The 14,769-nt window shown below is 36.6% G+C and overlaps 1 protein-coding gene across 2 annotated transcripts in view; it reads left to right on the top strand.

The window, feature by feature from the left end:
• LOC128638947 (guanylate-binding protein 1) overlaps nucleotides 1-14,769 on the top strand; it is a 159,405-nt gene that overhangs the window by 51,458 nt on the left and 93,178 nt on the right. Inside the window, exon 1 of one of the 2 annotated variants that reach the window (XM_053691078.1) lies at nucleotides 12,883-13,034. The exons of the other annotated variant lie outside the window; for it this stretch is intronic. The gene's annotated coding sequence lies outside the window, so the exon portion shown is untranslated. Of the gene's footprint in view, nucleotides 1-12,882; nucleotides 13,035-14,769 lie in introns of those variants that run through there. 2 annotated transcript variants of the gene reach the window in all.

The following is a 14,769-nucleotide window of genomic DNA, read 5'->3' as shown; positions in this document are numbered from 1 at the left end:
TAGGGTAGGGAATTTTTTATTTTGGGGGGCTTTGTTATTTTATTAGGGGGCTTAGAGTAGGTGTAATTAGTTTAAAATTGTTGTAATATTTTTCTTATGTTTGTAAATATTTTTTTATTTTCTGTAACTTAGTTCTTTTTTATTTTTTGTACTTTAGCTAGTTTATTTAATTGTATTTATTTGTAGCAATTGTGTTTAATTTATTTATTGATAGTGTAGTGTTAGGTTAATTGTAGGTAATTGTAGGTAGTTTATTTAATTATTTTATTGATAGGGTAGTGTTAGGTTTAATTATAACTTAGGTTAGGATTTATTTTACAGGTAAATTTGTTATTATTTTAACTAGGTAACTATTAAATAGTTCTTAACTATTTAATAGCTATTGTACCTGGTTAAAATAATTACAAAGTTGCCTGTAAAATAAATATTAATCCTAAAATAGCTATAATATAATTATAATTTATATTGTAGCTATATTAGGATTTATTTTACAGGTAAGTATTTAGCTTTAAATAGGAATAATTTATTTAATAAGAGTTAATTAATTTCGTTAGATAAAAATTATATTTAACTTAGGGGGGGTGTTAGTGTTAGGGTTAGACTTAGCTTTAGGGGTTAATACATTTATTAGAATAGCGGTGAGCTCCGATCGGAAGTTTAGGGGTTAATAATTGAAGGTAGGTGTTGGCGATGTTAGGGAGGGCAGATTAGGGGTTAATACTATTTATGATCGGGTTAGTGAGGCGGATTAGGGGTTAATAACTTTATTATAGTAGCGCTCAGGTCCGCTCGGCAGATTAGGGGTTAATAAGTGTAGGCAGGTGTCGGCGACGTTGAGGGGGGCAGATTAGGGGTTAATAAATATAATATAGGGGTCGGCGGTGTTAGGGGCAGCAGATTAGGGGTACATAGGGATAACGTAGGTGGCGGCGATTTGCGGTCGGAAGATTAGGGGTTAATTATTGTAAGTAGCTGGCGGCGACGTTGTGGGGGGCAGGTTAGGGGTGAATAAATATAATACAGGGGTCGGCGGGGTTAGGGGCAGCAGATTAGGGGTACATAAATATAACGTAGGTGGCGGTCGGCAGATTAGGGGTTAAAAATTTTAATCGAGTGGCGGCGGTGTGGGGGGAGCTCGGTTTAGGGGTACATAGGTAGTTTATGGGTGTTAGTGTACTTTAGGGTACAGTAGTTAAGAGCTTTATAAACCGGCGTTAGCCAGAAAGCTCTTAACTCCTGCTATTTTCAGGCGGCTGGAATCTTGTCGTTAGAGCTCTAACGCTCACTGCAGAAACGACTCTAAATACCAGCGTTAGAAAGATCCCATTGAAAAGATAGGCTACGCAAATGGCGTAGGGGGATCTGCGGTATGGAAAAGTCGCGGCTGAAAAGTGAGCGTTAGACCCTTTAATCACTGACTCCAAATACCAGCGGGCGCCCAAAACCAGCGTTAGGAGCCTCTAACGCTGGTTTTGACGGCTACCGCCGAACTCTAAATCTAGGCCTAAGTCTGCACCTAACACCCTAACATGTACCCCGAGTCTCTAAACACCCCTAATCTGACACTTATTAACCCCTAATCTGCTGCCTCCGCTATCGCTGACACCTGCATTATTTTATTAACCCCTAATCTGCCGACCGAATATCGCCGCCACCTACATTATAACTATTAACCCCTAATCTGCTGTCCCTAACACCGCCGACCCCTACATTATAGTTATTAACCCCTAATCTTCCCCCCCCAACGTCGCCGCAATCCTAACTACAAGTATTAACCCCTAATCTGCCCCCCCCAACGTCGCCGCAATCTAACTACAAGTATTAACCCCTAATCTGCCGACCCGATATCGCCGCCGCCTACATTATAGATATTAACCCCTAATCTGCTGTCCCTAACACCGCCGACCCCTACATTATAGTTATTAACCCCTAATCTGCCTCCCCCAACGTCGCCGCAATCTAACTACAAGTATTAACCCCTAATCTGCCGACCCGATATCGCCGCCGCCTACATTATAGCTATTAATCCCTAATCTGCTGTCCCTAACACCGCCGACCCCTACATTATAGTTATTAACCCCTAATCTGCCCTCCCCCAACGTCGCCGCAATCTAACTACAAGTATTAACCCCTAATCTGCCGACCGCAAATCGCCGCAACTATAATAAATGTATTAACCCCTAAACCGCCGCACTCCCGCCTCGCAAACACTATAATACATTTTATTAACCCCTAATCTGCCCTCCCTAACATCGCCGCCACCTACCTACAATTATTAACCCCTAATCTCCTGCCCACAACGTCGCCGCTACTATAATAAGGTTATTAACCCCTAAACCTAAGTCTAACCCTAACACTAACACCCCCTAACTTAAATATAATTTAAATAAAACAAAATAAATTTACTATAGTTAAATCAATGAATCCTATTTAAAACTAAAGACTTACCTGTAAAATAAACCCTAATATAGCTGCAATATAACTAATAGTTACATTGTAGCTATTTTAGCATTTATATTTATTTTACAGGCAACTTTGTATTTATTTTAACTAGGTACAATAGCTATTAAATAGTTATTGACTAATTAATAGCTACCTAGTTAAAATAAATACAAATTTACCTGTAAAATAAATCCTAACCTAAGTTACAATTACACCTAACACTACACTATCATTAAATAAATGAATCATATTTAAAACTAAATACTTACCTGTAAAATAAACCCTAAAATAGCTACAATATAACTAATAGTTAAATTGTAGCTATTTTAGCATTTATATTTATTTTACAGGCAACTTTGTATTTATTTTAACTAGGTACAATAGCTATTAAATAGTTATTGACTAATTAATAGCTAACTAGTTAAAATAATTACAAAATTACCTGTAAAATAAATCCTAACCTAAGTTACAATAAAACCTAACACTACACTGTCATTAAATAAATTAACTACAAGTACCTACAATTATCTACAATTAAATAAACTAAAGTACAAAACCCCCCCACTAAATTACAAAAAATAAAAAACCACTAAATTACAAAAAATAAAAAAATATTACAAGAATTTTAAACTAATTACACCTAATCTAAGCCCCCTAATAAAATAACAAAGCCCCCCAAAATAAAAAAAATGCCCTACCCTATACTAAATTACAAAAGTTAACAGCTCTATTACCTTACCAGCCCTGAACAGGGCCCTTTGCGGGGCATGCCCCAAAGAAAACAGCTCTTTTGCCTTTAAAAAGAAAACACAATCCCCCCCCCCACATTACAACCCACCACCCACATACCCCTACTCTAACCCAAACCCCCCTTAAATAAACCTAACACTACCCCCCTGAAGATCTCCCTACCTTGAGTCGTGTTCACCCAGCCGGGCCGAAGTCTTCATCCGATGGGGCAGAAGAGGACATCCAGACCGGCAGAAGTCTTCATCCAAGCGGGGCAAGAAGAGGTCTTCCATCCATCATACAAGTACCAAAATACAAACAAACACTAAATTACCAAAAATAATAAAATATTACAATAATTTTAAACTAATTACACCTAATCTAAGCCCCCTACTAGCTATTAATATAGCTTCAATATAACTAATAGTTACATTGTAGCTATTTTAGGATTTATATGTATTTTACAGGCAACTTTGTATTTATTTTAACTAGGTACAATAGTTATTAAATAGTTAATAACTATTTAATAACTACCTAGCTAAAATAAATACAAATTTACCTGTAAAATAAATCATCACCTAAGTTACAATTACACCTAACACTACACTATCATTAAATTAACTAAATAAATGAATCCTATATAAAACTAAAGACTTACCTGTAAAATAAACCCTAATATAGCTGCAATATAACTAATAGTTACATTGTAGCTATTTTAGCATTTATATTTATTGTTCAGGCAACTTTGTATTCATTTTAACTAGGTTCAATAGCTATTAAATAGATATTGACTATTTAATAGCTACCTAGTTAAAATAATTACAAAATTACCTGTAAAATAAATCCTAACCTAAGTTACAATTAAACCTAACACTACACTATCATTAAATAAATTAACTACAATTACCTACAATTAAATACAATTAAAAAAAATAAACTAAAGTACAAACCCCCCCCCCCCCACTAAATTACAAAAAATAAAAAAATATTACAAGAATTTTAAACTAATTACACCTAATCTAAGCCCCCTAATAAAATAACAAAGCCCCCCAAAATAAAAAAATGCCCTACCCTATACTAAATTACAAAAGTAATCAGCTCTATTACCTTACCAGCCCTGAACAGGGCCCTTTTCGGGGCATGCCCCAAAGAAAACAGCTCTTTTGCCTGTAAAAAAAAAACACAATCTCCCCCCCCCACATTACAACCCACCACCCACATACCCCTACTCTAACCCAAACCCCCCTTAAATAAACCTAACACTACCCCCCTGAAGATCTCCCTACCTTGAGTCGTGTTCACCCAGCCGGGCCGAAGTCTTCATCCGATGGGGCAGAAGAGGGCATCCAGACCGGCAGAAGTCTTCATCCAAGCGGGGCAAGAAGAGGTCTTCCATCCATCAGAAAAGTACAAAAAAACAAAGAAACACTAAATTAGCAAAAATAATAAAATATTACAATAATTTTAAACTAATTACACCTAATCTAAGCCCCCTACTAGCTATTAATATAGCTACAATATAACTAATAGTTACATTGTAGCTATTTTAGGATTTATATTTATTTTACAGGCAACTTTGTATTTATTTTAACTAGGTACAATAGCTATTAAATAGTTAATAACTATTTAATAACTACCTAGCTAAAATAAATACAAATTTACCTGTAAAATAAACCCTAACCTAAGTTACAATTACACCTAACACTACACTGTCATTAAATTAACTAAATAAATTAATCCTATATAAAACTAAATACTTACCTGTAAAATAAACCCTAATATAGCTACAATATAACTAATAGTTACATTGTAGCTATTTTAGCATTTATATTTATTTTACAGGCAACTTTGTATTTATTTTAACTAGGTACAATAGCTATTAAATAGATATTTACTGTTTAATAGCTACCTAGTTAAAATAATTACAAAATTAAATGTAAAATAAATCCTAACCTAAGTTACTATTAAACCTAACACTACACTATCATTAAATAAATTAACTACAAGTACCTACAATTAAATACAATGAAATAAACTAAACTAAAGTACAAAAAAACAAACACTAAATTACAAAAAATAAAAAAAATTACAAGAATTTTAAACTAATTACACCTAATCTAAGCCCCCTAATAAAATAACAAAGCCCCCCAAAATAAAAAAAATGCCCTACCCTATACTAAATTACAAAAGTAATCAGCTCTATTACCTTACCAGCCCTGAACAGGGCCTTTTGCAGGGCATGCCCCAAAGAAAACAGCTCTTTTGCCTGTAAAAAAAAACACAATACCCCCCCCCACATTACAACCCACCACCCACATACCCCTACTCTAACCCAAACCCCCCTTAAATAAACCTAACACTACCCCCCTGAAGATCTCTCTACCGTGTCTTCACCCAGCCGGGCCGAAGTCTTCATCCGATGGGGCAGAAGAGGACATCCAGACCGGCAGAAGTCTTCATCCAAGCGGGGCAAGAAGAGGTCTTCCATCCATCAGAAGTCTTGATCCAGGCGGCATCTTCTCTGTTCATCCATCGGGAGCGGAGCGGCAACATCCTGAAGACATCCCACGCAGAGCATCCTCTTCTTTCTTGATCCGACGACTAGGTGACTGTACCTTTAAGGGACGTCATCCAAGATGGCGTCCCTCGAATTCCGATTGGCTGATAGGATTCTATCAGCCAATCGGAATTAAGGTAGGAAAAATCTGATTGGCTGATTCCATCAGCCAATCGGATTGAACTTGAATCTGATTGGCTGATTGAATCAGCCAATCAGATTTTTCCTACCTTAATTCCGATTGGCTGATAGAATCCTATCAGCCAATCGGAATTCAAGGGACGCCATCTTGGATGACGTCACTTAAAGGTACAGTCACCTAGTCGTCGGATCAAGAAAGAAGAGGATGCTCTGCGTGGGATGTCTTCAGGATGCTGCCGCTCCGCTCCCGATGGATAAACAGAGAAGATGCCGCCTGGATCAAGACTTCTGATGGATGGAAGACCTCTTCTTGCCCCGCTTTGATGAAGACTTCTGCCGGTCTGGATGTCCTCTTCTGCCCCATCGGATGAAGACTTCGGCCCGCTGGGTGAAGACACGGTAGAGAGATCTTCAGGGGGGTAGTGTTAGGTTTATTTAAGGGGGGTTTGGGTTAGAGTAGGGGTATGTGGGTGGTGGGTTGTAATGTGGGGGGGGGTATTGTGTTTTTTTTTTACAGGCAAAAGAGCTGTTTTCTTTGGGGCATGCCCCGCAAAAGGCCCTGTTCAGGGCTGGTAAGGTAATAGAGCTGATTACTTTTGTAATTTAGTATAGGGTAGGGCATTTTTTTATTTTGGGGGGCTTTGTTATTTTATTAGGGGGCTTAGATTAGGTGTAATTAGTTTAAAATTCTTGTAATTTTTTTTATTTTTTGTAATTTAGTGTTTATTTTTTTTGGACTTTAGTTTAGTTTATTTCATTGTATTTAATTGTAGGTACTTGTAGTTAATTTATTTAATGATAGTGTAGTGTTAGGTTTAATAGTAACTTAGGTTAGGATTTATTTTACAGGTAATTTTGTAATTATTTTAACTAGGTAGCTATTAAACAGTAAATATCTATTTAATAGCTATTGTACCTAGTTAAAATAAATACAAAGTTGCCTGTAAAATAAATATAAATCCTAAGGTAGCTACAATGTAACTATTAGTTATATTGAAGCTATATTAGGGTTTATTTTACAGGTAAGTATTTTGTTTTAAATATGATTCATTTATTTAGTTAATTTAATGACAGTGTAGTGTTAGGTGTAATTGTAACTTAGGTTAGGGTTTATTTTACAGGTAAATTTGTATTTATTTTAGCTAGGTAGTTATTAAATAGTTATTAATTATTTAATAGCTATTGTACCTAGTTAAAATAAATACAAAGTTGCCTGTAAAATAAATATAAATCCTAAAATAGCTACAATGTAACTATTAGTTATATTGTAGCTATATTAATAGCTAGTAGGGGGCTTAGATTAGGTGTAATTAGTTTAAAATTATTGTAATATTTTATTATTCTTGCTAATTTAGTGTTTGTTTATTTTTTTGTACTTTTCTGATGGATGGAAGACCTCTTCTTGCCCCGCTTGGATGAAGACTTCTGCTGGTCTGGATGTCCTCTTCTGCCCCATCGGATGAAGACTTCGGCCCGGCTGGGTGAACACGACTCAAGGTCGGGAGATCTTCAGGGGGGTAGTGTTAGGTTTATTTAAGGGGGGTTTGGGTTAGAGTAGGGGTATGTGGGTGGTGGGTTGTAATGTGGGGGGGGGGTATTGTGTTTTTTTTTAACAGGCAAAAGAGCTGTTTTCTTTGGGGCATGCCCCGCAAAAGGCCCTGTTCAGGGCTGGTAAGGTAATAGAGCTGTTAACTTTAGTAATTTAGTATAGGGTAGGGCATTTTTTTTTATTTTGGGGGGCTTTGTTATTTTATTAGGGGGCTTAGATTAGGTGTAATTAGTTTAAAATTCTTGTAATATTTTTTTATTTTTTGTAATTTAGTGGGGGGGTTTTGTACTTTAGTTTAGTTTTTTTAATTGTATTTAATTGTAGGTACTTGTAGTTAATTTATTTAATGATAGTGTAGTGTTAGGTTTAATTGTAACTTAGGTTAGGATTTATTTTACAGGTAATTTTGTAATTATTTTAACTAGGTAGCTATTAAATAGTCAATATCTATTTAATAGCTATTGAACCTAGTTAAAATAAATACAAAGTTGCCTGTACAATAAATATAAATGCTAAAATAGCTACAATGTAACTATTAGTTATATTGCAGCTATATTAGGGTTTATTTTACAGGTAAGTCTTTAGTTTTATATAGGATTCATTTATTTAGTTAATTTAATGATAGTGTAGTGTTAGGTGTAATTGTAACTTAGGTGATGATTTATTTTACAGGTAAATTTGTATTTATTTTAGCTAGGTAGTTATTAAATAGTTATTAACTATTTAATAACTATTGTACCTAGTTAAAATAAATACAAAGTTGCCTGTAAAATACATATAAATCCTAAAATAGCTACAATGTAACTATTAGTTATATTGAAGCTATATTAATAGCTAGTAGGGGGCTTAGATTAGGTGTAATTAGTTTAAAATTATTGTAATATTTTATTATTTTTGGTAATTTAGTGTTTGTTTGTATTTTGGTACTTGTATGATGGATGGAAGACCTCTTCTTGCCCCGCTTGGATGAAGACTTCTGCCGGTCTGGATGTACTCTTCTGCCCCATCGGATGAAGACTTCGGCCCGGCTGGGTGAACACGACTCAAGGTAGGGAGATCTTCAGGGGGGTAGTGTTAGGTTTATTTAAGGGGGGTTTGGGTTAGAGTAGGGGTATGTGGGTGGTGGGTTGTAATGTGGGGGGGGGAGATTGTGTTTTTTTTTTACAGGCAAAAGAGCTGTTTTCTTTGGGGCATGCCCCGCAAAGGGCCCTGTTCAGGGCTGGTAAGGTAATAGAGCTGTTAACTTTTGTAATTTAGTATAGGGTAGGGCATTTTTTTTATTTTGGGGGGCTTTGTTATTTTATTAGGGGGCTTAGATTAGGTGTAATTAGTTTAAAATTCTTGTAATATTTTTTTATTTTTTGTAATTTAGTGTTTGTTTTTTGTAATTTAGTGGGGGGTTTTTGTACTTTAGTTTATTTAATTGTAGATAATTGTAGGTACTTGTAGTTAATTTATTTAATGACAGTGTAGTGTTAGGTTTAATTGTAACTTAGGTTAGGATTTATTTTACAGGTAATTTTGTAATTATTTTAACTAGGTAGCTATTAATTAGTCAATAACTATTTAATAGCTTTTGTACCTAGTTATAATAAATACAAAGTTGCCTGTAAAATAAATATAAATGGTAAAATAGCTACAATGTAACTATTAGTTATATTGTAGCTATCTTAGGGTTTATTTTACAGGTAAGTATTTTGTTTTAAATATGATTCATTTATTTAATGATAGTGTAGTGTTAGGTGTAATTGTAACTTAGGTTAGGATTTATTTTACAGGTAAATTTGTAATTATTTTAACTAGGTAGCTATTAAACAGTAAATATCTATTTAATAGCTATTGTACCTAGTTAAAATAAATGCAAAGTTGCCTGTAAAATAAAAATAAATCCTAAAATAGCTACAATGTAACTATTAGTTATATTGCAGCTATCTTAGGGTTTATTTTACAGGTAAGTCTTTAGTTTTAAATAGGATTCATTTATTTAACTATAGTAAATTTATTTCGTTTTATTTAAATTATATTTAAGTTAGGGGGTGTTAGTGTTAGGGTTAGACTTAGGTTTAGGGGTTAATAACCTTATTATAGTAGCGGCGACGTTGGGGGCGGGAGATTAGGGGTTAATAATTGTAGGTAGGTGGCGGCGACGTTGGGGGGGGGCAGATTAGGGGTTAATAACTATAATGTAGGGGTCGGCGGTGTTAGGGACACCAGATTAGGGGTTAATAGCTATAATGTAGGCGGCGGCGATATCGGGTCGGCAGATTAGGGGTTAATACTTGTAGTTAGATTGCGGCGACGTTGGGGGAGGCAGATTAGGGGTTAATAACTATAATGTAGGGGTCGGCGGTGTTAGGGACAGCAGATTAGGGGTTAATAGCTATAATGTAGGCGGCGATATCGGGTCGGCAGATTAGGGGTTAATACTTGTAGTTAGATTGCGGCGACGTTGGGGGAGGCAGATTAGGGGTTAATAACTATAATGTAGGGGTCGGCGGTGTTAGGGACACCAGATTAGGGGTTAATAGCTATAATGTAGGCGGCGGCGATATCGGGTCGGCAGATTAGGGGTTAATACTTGTAGTTAGATTGCGGCGACGTTGGGGGAGGCAGATTAGGGGTTAATAACTATAATGTAGGGGTCGGCGGTGTTAGGGACACCAGATTAGGGGTTAATAGCTATAATGTAGGCGGCGGCGATATCGGGTCGGCAGATTAGGGGTTAATACTTGTAGTTAGATTGCGGCGACGTTGGGGGAGGCAGATTAGGGGTTAATAACTATAATGTAGGGGTCGGCGGTGTTAGGGACAGCAGATTAGGGGTTAATAGCTATAATGTAGGTTGCGGCGATATCCGATCGGCAGATTAGGGGTTAAATAATGTTATTATAGGGTTTGCGATGTGGGGGGGCCTCGGTTTAGTGGTTCATAGGTAGTTTATGGGTGTTAGTGACTTAGTGTACTAAATGGGTGTTAGTGTACTAAAACATACCGAATTTCGGAACGGAATAGAACCGAATTTAGCCGAATCAGAATAAATCCGAAACGAATTTATTCGGATCCGAATAAATCCGAAACAAATTTATTCAAATTTTGCCGAATCCGATTCGATCCGAAACGAAATTTGAAAAGTCCGAATCGATCCGAACCGAAAACGAACCGAATTTTTTAGCTGTGCACATGTCTACTGTTGATGATCATTAACGAATTTACAGACCTTTGAGAATAACATATTGAGGGAGACATCCCTAATTTTAGTATCATGTGTTTTTTAGGCAATAAGGGCACAATCTGATATGCAGCGTCGCCCGCAAATGCCGGCAACGCTGAATTTCGCGCTGGTTTGGTATCCTATATACAGCGTAACCTAGAAGTTACACTCGTATATTTCTGCCGTCGCCCGTAGTTTTTTGGGCCATAGGCAGGTATACCAAACCAGCGCAGTTTGGTATCCAATATACAGCGTAAGGACTTACGTGGCGAAAATGGAGAAATTCTACTCCATTTTCACCTCGCCACAAAAAGCAGCCGTAGTAAGCCTTACGCTGTCTATTGGAGCCCCGTAACTCCCTAAACTAGCTACAAAATAAACCTAACACCTAACGCATGCGCAATGTCTATCTAGCTGTCAACCGCGATCTGCTAAATAAAACCTAACACCTAACGCATGCACAATATCTATCTACCTGTCAACCGCGATCCCCCGCCGCAATCCCTAATAAAATATTTAACCCTAAACCGCCGCACCCGGACCCCGCCGCTACCTACAATAAAAGTATAACCACCTAATGTGAGCTCTTACCCCGCCGCCAACTACATTAAACTACCCCCTAAACTGAGCCCCTTACACCGCCGCCATCTATTTTAAAATTATTAACCCCTAATTTTATCCCCCTACCCCGCCGCCACCTATATTAAATTAATTAACCCCTAATCTAATCCCCCTACCCCGCCGCCAGCTATATTAAACTATTTAACCCCTAAAATACTAAACAATCCTTACCACTAAACCTAAGTCTAACCCTACAAATAGCCCTGAAAAGGGCTTTTTGCGTGGCATTACCCCAAAGTAAACTGCTCTATTGCCAGCCCTTAAAAGGGCTTTTTGCGGGGCATGCCCCAAAGAATTCTTCTCTTTTACCAGCCCTTAAAAGGGCTTTTGGTGGGGCTTTGTCACAAAGTAAACAGCTCTTTTGCCTACAATCTAAATCCCCCTACACCGCCGCCACCTATAATAAATGTATTAACCCCTAATCTAATCCCCCTACACCGCCGCCAGCTATATTAACTATATTAACCCTAATTATATTAGGGTTAATATAGTTAATATAGTTATTATATTATATATATTAACTATATTAACCCTAATTATATTAGGGTTAATATAGTTAATATCGTTATTATATTATATATATACAGTATTAAGTATAATAACCCTATCGAACTCTGACATCCCTAACTAAACTCTTATTAAAATAAATCTAATATTAATATTATTAATTAAAATATTCCTATTAAAATCTAAATACTTACCTATAAAATAAACCCTAAGATAGCTACAATGTAATTAATAATTACATTGTAGCTATTTTAGGGTTTATATTTATTTTACAGGTAACTTGGTATTTATTTTAACTAGGTACAATAGCTATTAAATAGTTAATAACTATTTAATAGCTACCTAGTTAAAATAATTACCAATATATCTGTAAAATAAATCCTAACCTAAGTTACAAATACACCTACACTATCAATAAATAAAATAAACTACAAATATCTAAACTAAAATACAATTAAACTAAACTAAATTACAGAAAAAAAACACTAAATTACAAAAAATAAAAAAAAGATTACAAGATTTTTAAGCTAATTACACCTATTCTAAGCCCCCTAATAAAATAATAAAGCCCCCCAAAATAAAAAAAAATTCCCTATGTGCAGAATTATATAACATTATTTGGTAGATTTACTGGCCCTTTAAAACCACTGCTTCATAACTGCTGTTTCGGGCGAGCCCGAAGGCTCGGCGAAAAAAGGGGCATCAGGGGCTATTTGGCCCTTTATAAATCGGCCCTATGGAATCAACATTTTCCAAGGATTTATATTTTCTAGAATTATTTAAATTTCTTTAATAAAAGCAACTGTATTGAATATGTATAACTGTAGTCTTCATTCCTGAAAATGTTAACAACATTATAAAAATGTGTCACTAGATAGGCTACTTTCTATACACAATTGGCTTCAGGGATTAACAAAAGGCAAAATATATACATATAGATCAGCAAGTAAATGTTTTATTAAAAGCATGGTTAAAAATGAAAGTAATTAGAAAGAAAAGAGAGCAGAAGTGAGTCTACAGAATGTTTACCCAGTGACCTGTTTTATAGATATCAGATTTCAGGAATTACTTTTCTACACTGTAGTCTCAAGTAAACTGTGTAAGATGTATGACTCATAGGATCTTTTTTTTTTCTTTCCTTGGCAATTCCCACTTCCGTCTTATACATAAATAAATCTTACTTTCATTTCTATGTTAAATAATGAACTGCAAACCTTCTGAAACGAAGCAGAAAAAAGAAGCAAAGACAAAAAGGAGGCACTGAGCTTGTAACAGAGGTATTGTGTAAACCTAGCACATAAAAAGATAGAGCTTCCTATTAATTTTGATAACTAATCATTGGGAGAGGGGTACAAAGGGGCTATAGTGCTCTCTATTATATTATATACCCATAATAGTAGAATTGTATTATTTTAACCCCTTAACGACCAAGAACGTACAGGGTACGTCCTACAAAAAAGGTCAGTTAACGACAAACGACGTACCCTGTACGTCCTTAGGGGTTTAAATTGGTGGAAGCAATCCTGATTGCTTCCAGCCACTTTCATGGTATTGCAGTGATGCCTCGATATTGAGACATCCTGCAATACCATTTTTCTACACACCGATTCAGAGGGAGCCACTCTGTGGCCCCCTCTGCACCGGTAGCGATGGTGCTGATTGTTGGTGGGTGGGAGTCATAGCAGGGAGGCGGGTGGGTGGCCCATCACTAATCGGCATCCAGTTCCTGTATGTGCAATGTGCACGCTAGGTGCTGGGAGCATGCGGGGGGGCCTGCGGGGTGCGTGCCCGCAGCAACTGCTGCCACCAATGTAAGTGTATGGGAAGGAGGGAGAGGGAGGGGGGAATAGATAAAGATCAAAGGATCTGGGAGGGGGAGGGGGTATTAAGGGGGGGCAGCTACATTACAGAAAATGTATTAATCAATAAAAAAAAGTAAAAAAACTTTTTGGGGGGGCAAACTGGGTACTGGCAGATGGCAGCAAATAGGTAGCGGGGGAGGGTTAGAGAGCTGTTTGAGGGGTGATCAGGGAGGTTGGGGGCTAAGGGGGGATCCATCACAGTATTTTAGTACTGGCATACTTTCTGCCACTACTTAAGATGGCGGGGACAATTGTGCGTTGGGGGAGGGAAGAGAGCTGTTTGGGAGGGATCAGGGGGTGGGATGTGTCAGGTGGGAAGGCTGATCTCTACACTAAAGCTAAAATTAACCCTACAAGCTCCCTACAAGCTACCTAATTAACCCCTTCACTGCTTGGCAAAATACAAGTGTGGTGCACAGCGGCATTTAGCGGCCTTCTAATTACCAAAAAGCAACGCCAAAGTCATATATGTCTGCTATTTCTGAACAAAGAGAATCCCAGAGAAGCATTTACACCCATTTGTGCCATAATTGCACAAGTTGTTTAAAAATAATTTTAGTGAGAAACCTAAAGTTTGTGAAAAAGTAAACAATTTTTATTTGATCGCATTTGGCGGTGAAATGGTTGCATGAAATATACCAAAATGGGCCTAGATCAATACTTTGGGTTGTCAACTAAATAAATATATATACAGGTGGCCCTCGTTTTACAACGGTTCAATTTACACCGTTTCAGAATAACAACCTTTTTTTCCAGTCATGTGACTGCTATTGAAAAGCATTGAGAAGCAGTGCATTTATTAAAATAGCCAGTAGGTGGAGCTGTCCGCTTGTGTTGCAGCAAAGCCAAGCAAGCTGAACTTAATCAGTTTAAGCAGACCTGAGCTATCAAGCAGATTTCAAAGGAACAAGATCTTCCTGTCTATAACTCAGTCCAGATTGGAATGCATAGAAAGAACTGTTTGCAGAAAAATGCAAGTGAAGTCTGTGTTGTGTGATTATTTTATTAGGTTTATAATGCTGTTTAGCAAATGTTTTTGTTCATTTAACTTAGTTTAATTATATATTCTGTGTTGTGTGATTATTTTATTAGGTTTATAATGCTGTCTAGCATTTAAAGTCTTCATTTCAAAGCTTTTAAAATAATGTAT

Source organism: Bombina bombina, chromosome 8, assembly GCF_027579735.1.
Source record: "Bombina bombina isolate aBomBom1 chromosome 8, aBomBom1.pri, whole genome shotgun sequence".
Classification (NCBI taxonomy): domain Eukaryota; kingdom Metazoa; phylum Chordata; class Amphibia; order Anura; family Bombinatoridae; genus Bombina; species Bombina bombina.
This window is presented reverse-complemented; position numbering and strand designations above follow the sequence as displayed.